An 18095-nucleotide genomic window follows, 5' to 3' on the forward strand; every position below is an offset into this window, starting at 1 on the left:
CCAGCTCTAGAATGCCAGAACTTGGCCTTAGTCTGGTAATGGCAGCTGCTCCCTAGTGTTTAGTGAGTTGCCTAAATGAGAAGCACCCCTGGGGGGCATGGCTAGGTCTGGGGGTTTCCTAGGCCTGGGGACACCATCTTTCTTCTGCACCAGTTGGCCCTGCAGGGTGCTTGTGTCTTTGAGCTGTCCCTCAGCTAAGCACAGTCCTCCCCTCTCCCAGCTCTCTCCCCTATGGACCTTTCTACAGCCGGTGCCTTCCCCTGTGGACTCTCCTCCACCTCACCCAGACCCCTCTGGGAGGCGCAATCTCAGCGGCTTCTGAGCCGGAGGAGGCAATGCTGGTGAATAATTCATGGAGCTGGGAGCCCCTTATCTCCCAGGCGGGCCCCACCCCGAGCCCCTGTGCTGGGCTGCTGTCCCGCGGCTCCCCGCTTTATCTCCACGCCCAGCTTGTAATGCAGCCCGCCATATCACAGGCAGAAGGGGAGATTAATTTTCTGGTTTTGCATGGGCGGGGAGAGGAGGGGGCATGGGGAGGTGCTGAGGAGCAGAAGCTGGGATCTTTCCGATTTCAGACTCCAGCGGCTTAATCCTCTCCTAGGCCTGCAGAAAGGGGATGAAGGGGGTGTTGCAAGCCAAATTTCATCATCAGCGGCAGCCCCAACAGAGGGAGGCGGCGGTGAGGGGCAAACAGACAGGAGAAGCAGCGCGCTGGCGCAGAAAGGGGAGTTGTTTGGAAACAGGGTAAAAGGCGCCCGCTCAGCCCGGCTCACAGACGCTTAGTGTGTCACAAGCCGGGTCGAGTGGGGTGAGCGCGTAGGCACATGTATGTATACACTGAGGAGCTCTGGGCACATGGACTTACTTCGTAGGGAAGTGGCACTGGCCTTGGTGTCTGCCATATCTCACACAGTGCCTGGCACAGAAGAGTCTAAAAACTTGACTGACTGTGAAGCTGAATGTCTGGGGGAATGCTGATGAGCTGAGCAGACAGCTCCACATGCTCCTGGAATCTGGCTCTGCCATCTTTCCTTCTGCTCTGTGGTCCCTGGCACACACTGACTGCTGGTTCCCTTGGTTTCCTAGGCCAGCAAGGGTGGGTACAGTGGTCTGAGAAGCCTGCAGGTCCCAGATGCTTCTGCTTAGATGACCAACTACCTGGAACTGGAGGAACCTACCACCTGTTAGATGAGCACCTAGTATGTGGCAGGACATAGGGAAGGCAACTGTATGTTCCCCGAGACCAATTAGAATTGAGTCTTCCCTTCAAGATGCTTATAGCCCAACTGGGATGACTGGACACATATAGTACTTATATGATTCTGATGCATGACAGAATGTGAGGCTTGCCAGGAAAGAGCTACTAATCAAGTGCGCCGGGGAGAGAGTTGACAATGACCAGGGAAGTATCTTGGCTTGTAATGGCATGGGAGAGGCAAGGCATTTCAGGAGGAGGAGAGTACAGAAGAAATGAAGATATAAGACCAGTGTGAAACAAAGAGATAGTAATTTTGTCAGTCTGGTGGGTAAGGGGAAATAGTAAGGGTCAAGGCTGGGCAGCAGGCAGAGGTGAGGACATTCAAGTTCCTGACATCGTGTGGACGACCTTGCATTTGTCTGGGATTATTGGGGAGTGATGGAAGGACTCTGAGCAGGAGGTGGCATGATCAAAGTGGTATTGGGGGAAGATGAAGATAACCCACATTATTAAGCACTTGTCTGCTCCGTATTGTTCTAAGTGCTAAGGAAGGAATTCTCTCATTAAATCCTCACAGCCAGACTCTTAGTAGGTAACGATATCATCCCATTTTATAGATGAGGAGAGGGGGTCACAGAGGTGTTGGGAATAGGAGGGGAATTAATTAAAGACATCAGAAATTACAGATGGGAAGTTTAGGATAATAAATTCTTTAACATCTCAGGTACTTTTTGAGCATGAAGAGAAATACTCATTATTTTTTCTACTTTGATGTCCAATTTATTAATATTTATTAATATTTTCTACATATTTTCATACTACTTATACACCAATAAATCACAAACGTACAAATTTAGCAAATTATATTTTCCCAAATATTTAAACATCGATTGAAAATAAAATCAATTAAATTTCATAAATCATGTTTTCTTGCCTGACCTGTAATGGCGCAGTGGATGAAGCATCAACCTGGAATGATGAGGTTGCTGGTTTGAGGCCCCAGGCTTGCCTGGTCAAGGCACATATGGGAGTTGAATCTTTTTGCTCCTCCCCCCTTCTTTCTTTGTACCCTCTCTTTTTAAGATTTTTTTTTTTTTGTATTTTTCTGAAGCTGGAAACGGGGAGAGACAGTCAGACAGACTCTAGCATGCGCCCGACGAGGATCCACCCGGCACACCCACCAGGGGCGACGCTCTGCCCACCAGGGGCCGTCGCTCTGCCACGACCAGAGCCACTCTAGCACCTGAGGCAGAGACCAAGGAGCCATCCCCAGCGCCTGGGCCATCCTTGCTCCAATGGAGCCTTGGCTGCGGGAGGGAAAGAGAATGACAGAGAGGAAGGAGGGGGTGGGGGTGGAGAAGCAAATGGGCGCTTCCCCTATGTGCCCTGGCCGGGAATCAAACCCGGGTCCCCCGCACGCCAGGCCGACGCTCTACCGCTGAGCCAACCGGCCAGGGCCTGTACCCTCTCTAAAATGAATAAATAAAATCTTTTTTTTAAAATCAGGTTTTCTTAAAAGCTTTAAACATCCTGAAAAGCACAGAAAACAAACAATGTTATAATGATTTCCCAAAAGAGTCCACTATAAAAACCATATCATGAGCCCTGGCTGGATAGTTTGGTTGGTTGGAGCATCATCCTGATGCCCAGAGGTTTGATTCCCCCCTTGCCCACCCTCTCAGCAGGGTACATACAGGAACAGATCGATGTTCTTGTCTCTCCCTCTCCCTTCCTCTCTCTCTCTAAATAATAATAATAATAATAATAAAATCTATAAATAAAATAAAATAAAACAATATCATGAATTTTAATATCTTTGTTCCATATTTCTACTGTGATTTCCTTTATTCTTTTCTCCCTAGGATATTTTTTTTTTTTACTTTAACTCTAGTTGAGTTTGCCTGCTGCAGCAGACTGAGGCTGCAGACTAAGATGACTGGAGATAATGTGGAACAGCACAAAGGTCCTGGCAGGCTGGGGCTTCTCAGGAGGCTCTCCTGGACTTCATTATGAAGCCCTTCGCCTGTTTCATCAGGAACTCTCCTCTTTACACTTGGACCAATCATAGATTCTGAATTTTTGTGTGTGACCCTAATCTTTTCCCTAAAATAATTTTAGTCCTGAGTACCTTATCTGTACAGTACAGCCCACTGTGTTCTGAGTGGGGCCTGGTCTGGTTCAGTTAAGTCTAAAGTCCTTGGTCAATTGGTTAAGGAACAGCGTACATTCTTTCCTTCCCGTCCGCTAAGACCTGCACCATTGTCAGCCAGGGCGCTGAAGCGAGGGTCTAAGATGAGGCATTAAAGGCTTGAATTAGGGCCATGGCAACGGAAATGAAAAAAGAAAGGACAGTTTTCAGTGACTCTATGAAGGCAAAATTGACTTTTCTTAAATGGGAGAGAAGAGTTTACTTCATAGAATCAAATGAAAATACATGTGAAGGTCCTTTATACCATATAAGCACCATTAAATCCTAGTTGTTTTGCTTTTGCTACGTTACAATTATGAGCCGGCTAGAGACAAAACCTCAGGGAGTTCGCCGGGAGTAGAGGAGGCAGGAAAGGAGGCTGAGAGACAAAGGGAACTGAGAAAGATTGGTCAACAAGAAGAACCAGGAGAGAGAGGTGTCATATAGACCAAGGGGGTGGGAGGCAGGCAGATAGTTAGGTGACTTTTATGGAGGTCCAAGAGAGAGGAGGTAAAGGTCTGAACTAGGATAGGAACAGTAAGGGTGTGCTGGCAGGGAGAAAGGAAACAAGAGAGTTGTGGGATATCTTAGAGACACAACTGGCAGGTGGTGACTGCCTGGGTGTGCTGATGAGGGACCAGGGGGGATGCTGGTGATTCTAAAGTCATGTGCCTAGGCATGGAGGGCCTTGGCAGATGTAGAAAAGGAAGGTTGAGGTGGCCTCGGGTTCCTACAAGTCATAGAACAAAGGTTTCCTGCTGTGACCAGGTTTGACTATCCTTTGTAAACAGAAACTATTCTCTCAGCCATGTGGCCCTCAGCTTTCTAGCATAGCTATCACCTTCTACTCAACTGCCACCCTTCTCATGGGAGTCCAAGTCAGAGAAGTTTGGGACTGGCAGGGTCTCTGAAGTTCTCTAATCCACTGTCTACCTTCAGCTACCACCACTGAACCGATGAGGCCTGACAGCAGAAGTGGCATGGTGAGTGAGTGACAAAGCTGGGGTTAGAATCCTGGATCCTGGACTCCTGACACCCAATCTAAGATATTTTACCCCTGCCACTCAACCTGGTGATCCTACTGCCAGAGGACTTGGACCATGCACCCATATCACCTGGCTGCCTACAGAGTCTTTTCCAGATCAGTGGGCTTCATTTTGGCTTGCCAGACCTAAAAGCTCTGGCATTGGGGTAGGAGTAGGAGGCTGGGTGACGGTCATTGAAGGTATAAGGCCTCAGGAAAGATGAATCCTAACTGTGCTTAAAAAAACAGAGGTGATGTTTGGAAGATTTTAAGGAATAACAGGTTGTCAGAAGTGGGGAGAGATCAGAGGCAGGAGATGGAGGTAGGGGGCCCTGCAGGATGGGATCCCTGGGGCTCCACGAAGTTCTGGCCTGAAGCCTACAAAGAATTGAGAGAGAGAACATAAAGTGGAGCTATCCCCTGGGAGTGTGTAACTGGAGACCAAAGTCATGAGGACTCAGTGTACCATAGGCTGGGTGTCTTTATCCAACTTAAAAAGAAAAACAGAGCCCAGCCCCCAAACTGGCAGCACCTCTCTGTCTCCCCTGGGCCTCTGGCCACCTCCCCCCTTTGATTACTGGTGGTAATTGCTCTCCATTTAGTGATTACTTAGCTCATTAATTGCCTAAAGGAGAGTATCAGCCTAGGGTGAGGGGGATTGGCAAAGAAAGGAATGGGAAGGGAGGACTCCAGGGGAACGAATACAGACCTGGACCTGAAACGGGGGTGGGGAGGCTGGAGTGTGGTGGAGGAGGGTGGGTCTTGTATATCTGGCTCTAGCCAGCTGGATTGCTCTGCTCAGATCTACTTTGGAAGAATCACTTTTCAATTCCAATATGGACATCAATATTTTCATTCCTGGTTTCATACTCTCTCATCCCTGATCCAATCGCCCTCTCCAACTTTCCTCCTCCACTATCATCATCACCACCATCACCTTTGAGTTAGGAAGCCTCTAAGGTGACTCCCAGTGACCCTTGCCTCCTAGTATTCATGCCCTTGTGTAACCCTATACCCTCTAGTGTGGGCTGTATTTAATGACTCGCCTCTAGTGCATATAACTCAGCAGAGGTGATGGATGGCACTTCACAATTAGGCTGCACAAAGGCTGTGGCTTCCATCTTGGATATTCTCTCACCTGCACTGAGGAAAGCCAGCTCCCATTCATCAGCCGCCCTTAGGAGAGGCCCACATGGCAAAAAGCAATACCCAGCAAGGTCCACGAGCCCAGGAGGACTGGATCCTGCCAACAACTGTGCATGTGAGCTAGGAGCTCAGGTCTTCCTCCTGTGGAGATGGCAGATGAGACTGCAGCTCCAGCGGACACCTCAGTTGTAGCCTTGTAGGAGACTTGGAGCCGGAGGCACCCAGCTAAGCTGAGCCTAGATCCTTGGCCCACAGAAACATGAGATAATAAATGTGTGTTGTTTTGAGCCATTAAATTTTGGGAGTAATCTGTTATGCAACAATAGATAATACAGCCACTATCACCACCACCACTTTCACCACCATCACCATCATTGCCACCATGACTGCCAGTACCATCATGCTCTCACACTCCCACCATAACTGCCTTCAAAGCCATCACCACTGTGACCATCATTCTCACTACTAATTTAAACTCAAATAGGGATTCTCTCTTGAGCACCAGCAGCACAATCATCACCTCCAGCTGCAAAAGTCTTTCTAACCCCCCAATGTTTACCAGGCTCTATGCAAGATTACAAAGAGGTAGGAGACATAGTCTGTGCCCTCAAAGAATCAGTTGGGAACTCTCTTAGGGAACCAGGACATGTTTATAAAAAGTGAATATCAAGTCCAGGAAGTCTATGCTTATTACCACTTTGGGTAGTAAGGAAGACAAGAGGGGACCCCAATCTAGACCTCAAAGGATCTGTGTACTCTGAATAGGCAGAGGGGAAGGGGAAGACATGAATCAACTTGATGTGTCAGGTGGAAAATGAAGTGAGGAGATCAGGCCAGAGGGGAGAAGCATACAGGAGAGCAGTGGGAAATGAGGTTGGAACCAGAGAAGAAGCATATGGAGATTTAATGCATTTATTCATGGCTCTACACTTTCTAAAACATTCTTTGTGCTAAGTTGGTTAAGTAGTGCCATCCTCTTAAAGATCTGCCCAGTTTCCCAGCTCAGTCATAGGGAACCAGGTCTGGGACTGAAGTCTTGAGCCTTCTGCTCCAGTGGAAGGCAGTGTGGAGTGATGGAATCTAGCTGACATGAGTCACAATTCTTTCCAACTGCTAACAACAAGCAAATTATTCAGCCTCCCTGTCAATTATACCTACCTCTGAGGCTGTTGTGTAGACCAGGTATCATATGAGAAATACTACATGTGTTTCCAGGCATATAGCAGCTTGGAAAAAATGTTAATTCTATCTTCTTGTCTCTCAGAACCCTCTCCTACCCAGTATCTTGTCATTCACCTGGAGACCAGGCAGAAGTTTGCCCAGGCAGATAGACCTGCCCTACTGCCCAACTCCTGGAGGCACCATTTACATATGGACTCAACTGGTAGGAGGAGTTAGGAAGGAGACACTATTGATCAGCTGCTTATAAAACCTGTCACTACAGGCCCTGGCCAGTTGGCTCAGCGGTAGAGCCTCTGCCCGGCATGTGGAAGTCCTGGGTTTGATTCCTGGCCAGGGCACACAGGAGAAGTGCCCATCTGCTTCTCCACCCTTCCCCCTCTCCGTTCTCTCTATCTCTCTCTTCCCCTCCTGCAGCCAAGGCTCCATTGGAGCAAAGTTGGCCCGGGTGCTGAAGATGGCTCCATGGCCTCCACCTCAGGTGCTAGAATGGCTCCAGTTACAGTGGTCCCAGACGGGCAGAGCATCGCCCCCTGGTGGGCATGCAGGTTGATCCTGGTTGGGTGCATGCAGGAGTCTGTCTGTCTGCCAGCCCCCCACCCCTGCTTCTCACTTCGGAAAAATATAGAAAACAAACAAACAAAACAAACAACAAAAAAACCCCTGTCACTACAGAATGTCTTCCAGGACTGGTCTAGGAGAGCAATCTCCTCAATTCAGGCCTGTATGACCAAGAAATCACCTCATCTGCCTTTCCCAGAGACTACATCCTCCACCAATGAGGGAAGGCAGATCCCGGAACCAGGATCCCAGGGCCAGAAGGAACCCTTTGCAGGGGTCCCCAAACTTTTTACACAGGGGGCCAGTTCACTGTCCCTCAGACCGTTGGAGGGCTGCCACATACAGTGCTCCTCTCACTGACCACTAATGAATGAAAGAGGTGCCCCTTCCGGAAGTGCAGCGGGGGCCAGATAAATGGCCTCAGGGGGCCGCATGCAGCCCACCTGCCGTAGTTTGGGAACACCTGCCTAGAGCTTTTGAATGAAGCTTAGGCTCATCCTTCAGCCAGGGAACATGCCAGAATCCCATGTAACAACAAGACAATGCTATCCTCACAATTGTTTACAGTGTTCACATCCGCAAGGTGCTGATCCTCAGCACCACCCTGGGACATGAGCCTCATCACTGCTCCACCCCACTTTATAGCTGAATGAATGGGAATTCAGAAAGGATAAGTGATGTTGCCAAAGACCACTGACTGAAGCAAGGAATGGCTGACCTGACCCCAGGTCTCAGAATGCCAAATGCCATGTTGTCCCCCAGCCCACCCTGTCCTAAGGCTCCAAGAGGCTCAGTGACTTGCATGAAGTCCCTCGGCTTGGACACAGTAGGGGGGTTAGAACTCAGGCCTTCTCCCCACCCCCTAGAGCAGTGTTCTTTCTGCTCCATCACCCTGCACCGGGTAGAAAAACTGCTTCCGGAAAACAAGTTTGGCAAGGAAAGGGAGAAATGATGGCAGGGGAGGGAGGAGGGAGCTGGAACCCTGCGGGTGACTGCAGAGGATGGGGTCGATATGGAGATGAAAGGGCTGGGACACCAGGGTCCCCGGTTGGCTGGGGCAGGGAACAGCCCTCCCCACTCTGTCAGGCCTGGGGCTGCAGGCTGCTAGTGCTCCTCCATCAAGACCCCCAAGAGCCCAAAATCAAATTTTCCTCCTCCCCTGCTCTGGCAGCCTTATTGCCTCTGACAGCAAATGTATTGCTCTAATCTTTTCTCATTTTGCCAGGATGGGCTCCATTCTTACCTCCCTCCCAGCCTGGAAGGCTTCACAGAGGTGGGAGGGATGCACTGAGGTGGGAGGGAAGTGCAGGGGTTGGGCTGTAAATAGGGCAGCTGCGGTAATCCCAGATTTGATGTGGCCTTGTCTCTAGAAGGCTAAAAGAGACTGGAGAATTTGGAGATCTCTGGGGGAACCCATGACCAAAGGTTTCCCTGTGAAAGCAGATGGGAAAGGTTTGGTGGGCAATGACGAAGCTGGCCTGGAGGCCCCAGGGAAACAGACTTCTGCAGAGCAGATAGACCTGGTGTATGTGTCTCTGTGTGTGTGTGCATGTGCATGTGTGTGTGCATGAGTGTGTGCGTGTGTGTGTGTGTATGTGTGTTTAGAGCCAAATTTCTAAGTTTGGCACATCTAGGCAGATGGTCTTGTTGAAATGGGGGAAGGTAAGGTGTGCCCACCCTCTCCAGAGTGACTGGTCTGCCCCACTTGTCCTGCTGTCCACTCTGCTGCCCAGAGAAGCCTCACCAATATGAATGCTCCCTAGCTGCCTCTCCTGGTCTTCCCTGCTTAGATGAGCCTCAGGCTTGACAATCCTCCAAAAGGCATTCTGGAAGGGCCAGAGGTGTGGGAGTGTGGGAGGAGCATGGTTTGGGAGGCACTTATTTTTGGGGTCAGGGCTGGTGCTCCGAGCCAAGGCAGAGGGGAGAGAGGCGGGGTAGGGCAGCATGATTGTGGGAAGACATACTTAGAGACAGCAGGGGGTCCATGAGAAGGGAATAGCAGATGTGTGGAGCTTGGCCAGGGAGAAGGGTGTGATACATCTAGAGCAGGAGTGAGGCAGGTGGGGGGAGTGAGGTCTCCAGTGCTCTGGTCTGAGGAGGCTGGAGGTGTGTGTGTGTGTGTGTGTGTGTGTGTGTGTGTGTGTGTGTGTGTGTTATGTGTGATGCTCCTTCAGGTTGGGCTAGAAAGTTTTCAGGATCCTGACAGTATATTAATGTGATAGGGCCTCAGCCTCTGGAGTATGTGTATGGGAGCCAGCTTCTCTCTTTGAGGTTTTTTTTGGCTCTTGCCAGGGAGAAGTTCATGAGTGAAGAGGCTGAGCCAGGTCAGCAGGGTTAGAGTGGGCTGGGTGCGGGGTAAGAGAGTGGAGAGAGGGTATGGTCTCTCACCTCCCCTCTGGCCATCAGCTATTGCCTCCTATTGCTAGGCCAGACAGTGCCACATCTTAGCATAGGTCTTCTCATAATTATTCTCTTTTTAGACAGAACCCCCTGCCTGCACTGACCTTCTGCTCCATTCTGATTGTCACCAGCACCACCCTCAGAAAAGCTTCCCTTTCTCCACATCACCATCCATTGCCTGGACTGCTGAGGGTTTTGCTAATGCCACTCACTTGGGATGGCGATTGTGCCTTTTTGGCGCCTTTTCCCCCCTCATGCCCTTCCCCTTGCCTGAGGATAGCTAAGGTCAGTGTGAAAAACTTCCTATATGGCAGGCCAGGAACTGGAGCTCATGGCCCAACCAGATGGGAATTGTCACTCACTACCACATGCACATAGATGTATGCACAATGCTGAATGACCTGGGACAGGTCACTGTCCCTCCAGGTTCCTCAGCTCCTCCATCTCTAAAGATACATCTTCCTTACAGAGCTTTACATGAAACAAGTCTCAGTTGTGGTCAACAGACCCAGGACTGGAAACTTGGCCTTGCTGACCATGCCCCACCTCCCCGCAACCCCCCACCCCAGCCCAGGTTTTACATTGAACAGGGCTACAGCACCCCCTGGTGGCCTAAACATCCCTCCTCTGGTGTAGCTGTGTAAGATGGCAGCTGTAAAAGACTTCAGAGGACATTTAGATCAGAGATTTCCAACATTTTCAAATCAAAAAAAAATTGATAGCTGTTGATTGAGAAAATACATCATGATTGCATTCTGTATCCCATAATTAAAATGCATGTGTGTTTTATTCATTCCCCAGCAATCACAGTTACACATAGTCAATCAGGAACACACACAGCTCCAAGGCTGCTACAATTTGGAAACCATAGATTTAAACCACTCCTCATGTCGCAGACGAAGAGATAGGCCTAAAGAAGGAAAGAGTTTGGTTTAAATTCACACAGCTATTGAGGGGTTGGCCCAGAATTCGAATTCTGAATGGCTATTTACCACATGGGCCACCATCAATCCTACAGGGGCCTTAATAGGGAAGAAGCTGCAGACAGGCTGTTGGGGGCGGCAGGAGAATAGGACCATTTCTGAGAGGTGCAGAGAGTCCCCGCCCTGCCTTATCATTCAGATTCAGGTAAAACACTAAGGGGACCTAAGGGGAGCAAATGGCAAAAAACAAACAGAAGGATAGAGAGCAGCCAGCCTCTCCACTCAGACTGCACAGACTCTAAGCAAGTCATTTTAATCTCTGAGAGTCAGCTTTCTCCTCTGTAAAATGGGAGGGAACTAGCAGTTGAACATTCCCCTCACTGTAGGAATAATGTCTTTCTTACTCCACAGGACTATAAGGAGAATCTAATGAAATGTGTGTGGAAGTTCTGAGTAAATTGCAAAGTGATTGGGGAAGGGAACTTTGCATCTATAATCTCCCTTTTAATCCTCACGTCAACACTATGAAGTAGGTTCCATTGTACTCACTTAACACTGGTGGTAACAGAAGTTGAACAGAGCCAGGGAGAGCACAGATTTGACTCCAGGTCTGACTCCTCTGACAATGGGCTCTTGGCTTGACTTTTAGAATTAACAGTTTGCAGAATTGTTACTCGTTACAATTTACATAAATCTCTGGTCCTTTTTTCTCCTAGAACCAGCTACTTTCCTCCCCCTCCTTTCAACCTATCTCCTTACTGTTCCAGCCACCTTGAACCCAGAGTAGCCAAGTGTCCTCTGAATAAAATGCAGACAGGCAGCCGCCCTGGCTTGGAGAGGGTTAGCTGAGGTGAGCACAATGCGGAGGGAATATAGGAGGGTGAAGGGGAGAGAGGAGGCAATAGAAGGCTAGTGGGTTCCAATCCTAAACCTGTTTGCACCTCAGAATTACCTGGGAAGTTTTTAGAAAGTCCCCGAGTCTCACTCTTCACGAATCTAAGCCTTGGGTCCATATTTTGGACGCACATGACCAGCAGGGCTTGGGAAGGGGATGGAGAGAATACGTTGCCATCTTGTATGTAGCCTTTCAATAGCTATTCTAGAGCAGTGGTTCTCAAGTGTGGTCCCCAGATCAGTAGCATCAGTAGCATTGGAAATGTGTTAGAAATGCACAGTCTCGCCTGACCAGGCGGTGGCGCAGTGGATAGAGCGTTGGACTGGGATGCAGAAGACCCAGGTTCGAGACCCTGAGCTCACCAGCTTGAGCGCGGGCTCATCTGGTTTGAGCAAAAGCCCATCAGCTTGAACCCAAGGTCACTGGCTCCAGCAAGGGGTTACTCAGTCTGCTGAAGGCCCGCGGTCAAGGCACATATGAGAAAGCAATCAATGAACAACTAAGGTGTTGCAACACGCAATGAAAAACTAATGATTGATGCTTCTCATCTCTCTCTGTTCCTGTCTGTCTGTCCCTGTCTATCCCTCTCTCTGACTCTCTCTCTCTGTCTCTGTAAAAAATAAGTAAATAAATAAAATTAAAAACAAAAAACAAACAAAAAAAAGAAATGCAAATTCTCAGGCCCCAACAAAGACCTACTGAGTCAGAAACTCTAAAGGTGGGGCCCATCAGTCTGTGTTTTAACAAAAGCCCTTAGGGGATTCTGGTGCACACTAACATATGAGAACCACTGATTTAAAGCAGGGACCTACAAAGGCCAAGAGTGTTAATAGATATAGGATGAGGTGGGGGTGAATGAACTGTGCCTTCTGTTTTTTGTTTTGTTTTTCCTCTTTTCCAAGTGAGAGGAGAGGAGATAGAGAGACAGACTCTCGCATGTGCCCTGACCAGGATCCACCTGGCAATCCCCACCTGGGGCCAATGCTCTGTTCATCTAGGGCCATGCTCACAACCAAGCTATTTTTAGTGCCTGAGGCAGAGGCTCCACAGAGCCATCCTCAGGTCTAGGTTGATGCGCTGGAACCAATCTAGCCATGGCTGTGTGAGGGGGAAAGAGAGAGAGAGAGAAAGAGAGAGAGAGAGAGAGAGAGAGAGAGAGAGAGAAGGAGGAGGGAGCGGGTGGAGAAGCAGATGGTCTTTTCTCCTGTACGCCCTGACTGGAAATCTAACCCAGGACATCCACATGCTGGGCGGATGCTCTACCACTGAGCCTACTGGCCAGGGCCATTGCCTTCTGTTTTTAAAGAGGCTGAAATCTGGTGGAGATGAATTCAGTACCTCAGTAACTACACCTCCTCCCCCAAGCAAGGATCCTCAGAACCTGGGCACCTGGAAGAGACACATGTGTTTCTGAAGGAACATTGATTCTCTTAGAGTCTAATTTATTTCAACAATTTATTCATTGTGAGAGGGTGATTCCTAGCATGAAGCAAGGAAACCATGAATTTAGGAAGAAACACAAAATAGCTACTACTTATGGAGCACTTATATGTCAGGCACTGTCTCATTTAATCTTCCCAAAAGCCCTTTACACTACAATTGTCACCTCCATTTAATAGAGAAATAAAAAATAAAGGCTTAGAGAAGTCAAGATGACCTGTTGACACAGGTCAAATGTGATGGAAATAGACCTTGAACCAGGGCCCCTAGAACTCCAGAGCCCATGCATTTAACTACTGTGCTTTGCTGTTTCTCGTAAAGGAACAGGAAGAAGGGCTGTCATTTGTTCAAAAACCCTCAGTAGTTTTTGAGAATTAAATTAAACTATTTGGCCTGGTATTCAAGAGTTCCCATACGGTGTTCTCAATATTCCTTCTAGTCTTATCCTGTCCCCATAATCAGAATCCTTTACTTAAGCCACTCTGGATTTTCTCCACGTTGCTTCCTTCCCATTGTCTCCTCACTGGAACCTTATCCATCCTTCAAAGCTCAGCTCAAACACTTCTTCTTCCAGGCAGACGCTCCAGATTCCCAGCCAGAAGCGGACTCGCTCTCCTGAACCCCCAGAACGCAACCCCCACCTCCGCACACGGCTGTTTGTCCGCACTCCACGTCCTTCGTGCTCAGCACTTATCCTGGAACGCAGAAGTACTCAAAACATCTTGGTTTAATTGACAGAGGAAACAAAAATTCTCGATTGGAGGTAGGGAGCGAGATCTCCAGAGATAGAGATAAATAAGAAGGAACTGGAAGGCAGAAACCAAAGGGGAGAGGAAGAGGATGAAGACAAACATTGGGCGGTGACCAGACCGACTGCAACCAAGAACCTAGTTGGCAACCCGTCGTCCCGCCAGGCCTCCCCCACTGTCCAGGGACAGACTGCGAGTCTGTCGCAACTCTGGGCAGGCGGTGCGCCTAGAGCAGTGGGGCGCGCGGCGGCGGGGGCGGTTGGGGGCGACAGGGCGCCGCGCGTTCCCGCGGTCACCCGCGTCCTTGCTATTAGCATAAAACCCGTTAATGGCTCCCGGCGCGAGGCGGTCGCGTGGGCGGCGGGGCGGGAGCGGCGCCGCCGATTGCCCTCCTCGCGCGCGGGCCAGGAGGGCGGCGGGTAGTGTGACTTGCACCCTCCGACGGCGCGTTCCCGTAGAAAGAAGCCCTTTAACAGCCATTACCTTGCTGGCGCCTCAGAACCACCTGGCGAGTGGGGATCTCCAGACGCGGGAGATTAAATAACCAGGCCAAGAACGCGCCTCTAATAAATGGCAAAGCCTGGAATCGAACCGTTGCTTTCTGGCACCAAATCTCACACTTTTCTCGATACAGGTTGCCTCTCTACTGAGAGAACTATAGTTTGGGAAGAAGGTGGGTTAGGAACTCTTCCCCACCTCAAACGTACCTTTTCTGCACTTATTTCTCCCCGGGCTGGTGCAGCAGGAAAGAGGGCCGAGACGAATGGGAGGTGGCGCTTTGGATGGAGGGGAACAGTGTTTTTAGGGACTTAGGTGGTGGGGTGTAATGCTGCCACCATACCATTGAACTCTTCCACTTTTTTTCTTTTTAAAGTACTTGGATATTTTTTTAAGTTTTTATTTATTCATTTTTTTTTTAGAGAGAGAGAGGAAAGAGATAGAACAGGGGGAGGAGCAGGAAGCATCAACTCCCCATATGTGCCTTGACTGGGCAAACCCAGGGTTTCGAACTGGTGACCTCAACATTCTAGGTCGATGGTTTATCCACTGCACCACCACAGGTCAGGCTGAACTCTTCCACTTTTATGGCTATTTATTGAAGTTGCAAAAGAAGCCTGAAAATATAGCAGTAAACAAGAGGAGTTCCCCCTCTTGTTCTTCGGAACTTTATAGTTCAGTGAGAAAAATCAGGAATATTTACCGAGTACTTACTCTATGCCAGGAACTGTGCTAAATTCTTTGCTTCGATATCTCAAAGAAGAAGAATCCTCTCAAAAACGCTATGAAATAGGTATTATGAATTCCCCTTATAGGTGAGTGAGCAAAGGCACAGATGACTTGTAAAAGGCTGTATAACTGGTAACTGGAAGAACCAGGAAGATGAAACAACCGGGATGACATGTATGAGAGGGGAGAGACAGAGTGCTAGGGGAACTTGTAGCAAAGGCATGGCTCTAGGCCTCAGAGACCTCCCTGAACAAGGCAGAAAACATTTGAACTGCCTAGAAGAGTGAATAGAACTTAGCCAACTGAAGAGGCAGTGGAGTCAGGAACTGCAAATGCCAGAAGGTCAGGAAGCGCAGCTCCTGGTGCAAGCAAGTGCCAGGTTAAGGGAGCATCGTTAAGAATTTTGGTCTCATTGAGGAGGAAGTTTAAATTATTAATAGTTATAACAAGGGAGAGGCATGTATAGAATTGCATTTTTAAAAAAGATCACTCAGCCTGACCAGTGATGGTGCAATGGATATAGTGCTGACCTGAGACACCGAGGACCCAGGTTTAAAACCCTGAGCACGGGCTTTTCTGGCTTGAGTGCAGGCTCACCAGCTTGAGCAACGTGTACAGGCTTGAGTGCAGAAACATCGACATGATCCCGAGGTTGCTGGCTTGAGCCCAAAGGTCACTGGCTTGAGCAAAGTGTCACTGGCTTGGCCTAAACCCCCTGGTCAAAGCAATCAATGAACAAAGTGCTGCAACTATGTGTTGATGCTTCTCATCTCTCTCCCTTCTTGTCTCTCTGTCCTTCTCTTTCCCTATCTCTCTCCCTCTCTTTCTTTATCTCTCTCCCTCTCTTTCCTTATCTCTCTCCCTCTCCTTTTCTCTCTCTCCCAGTAAAAAAAAGAAAAAAGAAAAAAAAGATGATCACTCAAGGTGTAAATGCACATGAGGGGCAAACAGTTTCATTGATGATTTGGACTACTGAATTGGATAAGGGTGGTGCCGCTAGGAAGGAGAAAGTGGGCACTTACAAGAAATACTTAGGAGTTGCACTCAGTGATTGGATAAAGAGTGAAAGGGAGAGGGAGAAAGCTGAGTCATTTTACACCCCCTTTCCCTCACCCCCAGGTCCCATCATTTAATTAGTATGTTCATTTAATTTTATGAATATCTTTTCCACTTGTCCCCTCCTTCCCACCTCCACTGCCACTGGTCTATTTCTACTTGTGTCCACTCTCCCTAATGATAAAACAAAAATCATTCTTTTTTTTTGTATTTTTCTAAAGTGAGAAGCGGGGAGGCAGAAAGACAGACTCCCGCATGTGCCCGACTGAAATCTACCTGGCAAGCCCACCAGTGCTGTTGCTCCCTTGCAACCAGAGCCATTCTAGCGCTTGAGGCAGAGGCCACAGAGCCATCCTCAGCACCCAGGCCAACTTTGCTCCAATGGAGCCTTGGCTGCGGGAGGGAAAGAGAGAGATAGAAAGAAATAAGAGGAATAGGGTAGAGAAGCAGATGGGCGCTTCTCCTGTGTGCCCTGGCTGGAATCGAACCTAGGACTTCCACAGGCCAGGCTGACACTCTACCACTAAATTTTATTTTATTTTTCAATTACAGTTTACATTCAATATTATTTTGTATTAGTTTCAGATGTACAGTATAGTGGTTAGACAACCATAGACCTTACAAAGTGTTCCCCCTCGTATTTCCAGTTCTCACTGGTACCATGCATAGTTATTACAATATTATTGACTATATTCCCTATGCTGTACTTTAAAACATTTTTTTATCTGTTGTTTTATGAGAGAGAGAGGAAGGGAGAGAGAGGGAGTGTGTGTGACAGGATCATCTATCTGTTCCTGCATATGCCCTGACAGGGAGGGAATCAAACCGACAAACCCCACACTTCCAAAAGATGCTCTAATCAACTGAACTATCTGGGCAAGGCTTCCTATGCTGTACTTTACATCCCTGTGACTATTTTGTAACTACCAGTTTGTACTTCCCAATCACTTTACCTTTTTCATTCAGTCCTCCAACCACTTTGCCCTCTGGTAACCATCAGTCTGTTCTCTGTAACTAAGAATGTGTTTCTATAATATATTGTTTGTTCATTTATTTTGTTCTTTAAATTCCACATATAAGTGAAATAATATGTTTGTCTTTTTCTGTCTGACTTGATTCACTTAGCATGATATTGTCTAGGTCCATCCACACTTGCAAATGGTAAGATTTCATTTCTTTTTTATGGCTGAGTAATATTTCATTATATATGTATCACAACTTCATTTTCCAGGTTCATAATTTATTGTACAAATTAAATATCATATGATCAGTTGATATTAGAGTCTCCAGGTATAGGAAATTAACAGATGAGGTACAGTTTAGAATCCTTTTATAGTGTTTTCACAGCTGGAGTTTCTTTAGACCTTAACTTCAAGTATAAAACCAGCAAAGCAGTGCCTCCATATGTGGCCAGTATACAATTCATTCTATCTGTGAGAATGTAAGAATTGAAATTTTGGAATGGAATTGAGCATCAGTGAAATAGAATTGGGGATCAGTTTCTGGACCTGCCATGATTTCAATCTTGCAGAAAGCTTAAATTCTGTAGTCTGTGTCCTTCAACATACACAGTTACCCTTTGGCCTGCCATGTACCATAACTTTTTTATCCACTCATCTATTAATGGGCACTTGGTTGCTTCTACATCTAAGACAGAGTCTTTTAACCCTTAGGTTTTGCACTCTAGACGAGGGGTCTCAAACTCAACTCAGCATGTGGGCTGCAGAGCAAGATCACAGCCGTTGGGCGGGCCGCACTAGGTCTACAAAAGGCAACTGTTACGCAACACTTTTCTCACTGCAGTTGAAAACAAAAAAAAAAATCAGTACAACAAGCACAATCGTACATGCAGTTTACTCAGTGTCACAAAACGACCAGAAACTGTAGTTCGCATCACAACTGCTGTTAACTAAGCTAATATCTAGCTAGGATGCTAGAGAAATGAAAAATACAAGTAGGCCCCTAGGCTTACTTAATTTTATCCAAAATATTTTGAACTTCGTGGATTAGTCTGCGCGCCGCACAAAATTGTTCGGCGGGCTGCGAGTTTGAGACCCCTGCTCTAGACCATCCTCCATGCCATCTGAACATATGGTCTATGTAAAATGC

The 18095-nt window shown here is 47.9% G+C and overlaps 1 pseudogene; it reads right to left on the reverse strand.

Moving 5' to 3' along the window:
• Positions 1 to 17316: 17316 nt before the first annotated feature.
• LOC136391529 (ATP synthase membrane subunit K, mitochondrial pseudogene) lies at positions 17317 to 17501 on the reverse strand (annotated as a pseudogene).
• Positions 17502 to 18095: the final 594 nt, after the last annotated feature.

Source organism: Saccopteryx leptura, chromosome 2 (genome assembly GCF_036850995.1).
Source record: "Saccopteryx leptura isolate mSacLep1 chromosome 2, mSacLep1_pri_phased_curated, whole genome shotgun sequence".
Taxonomy (NCBI): domain Eukaryota; kingdom Metazoa; phylum Chordata; class Mammalia; order Chiroptera; family Emballonuridae; genus Saccopteryx; species Saccopteryx leptura.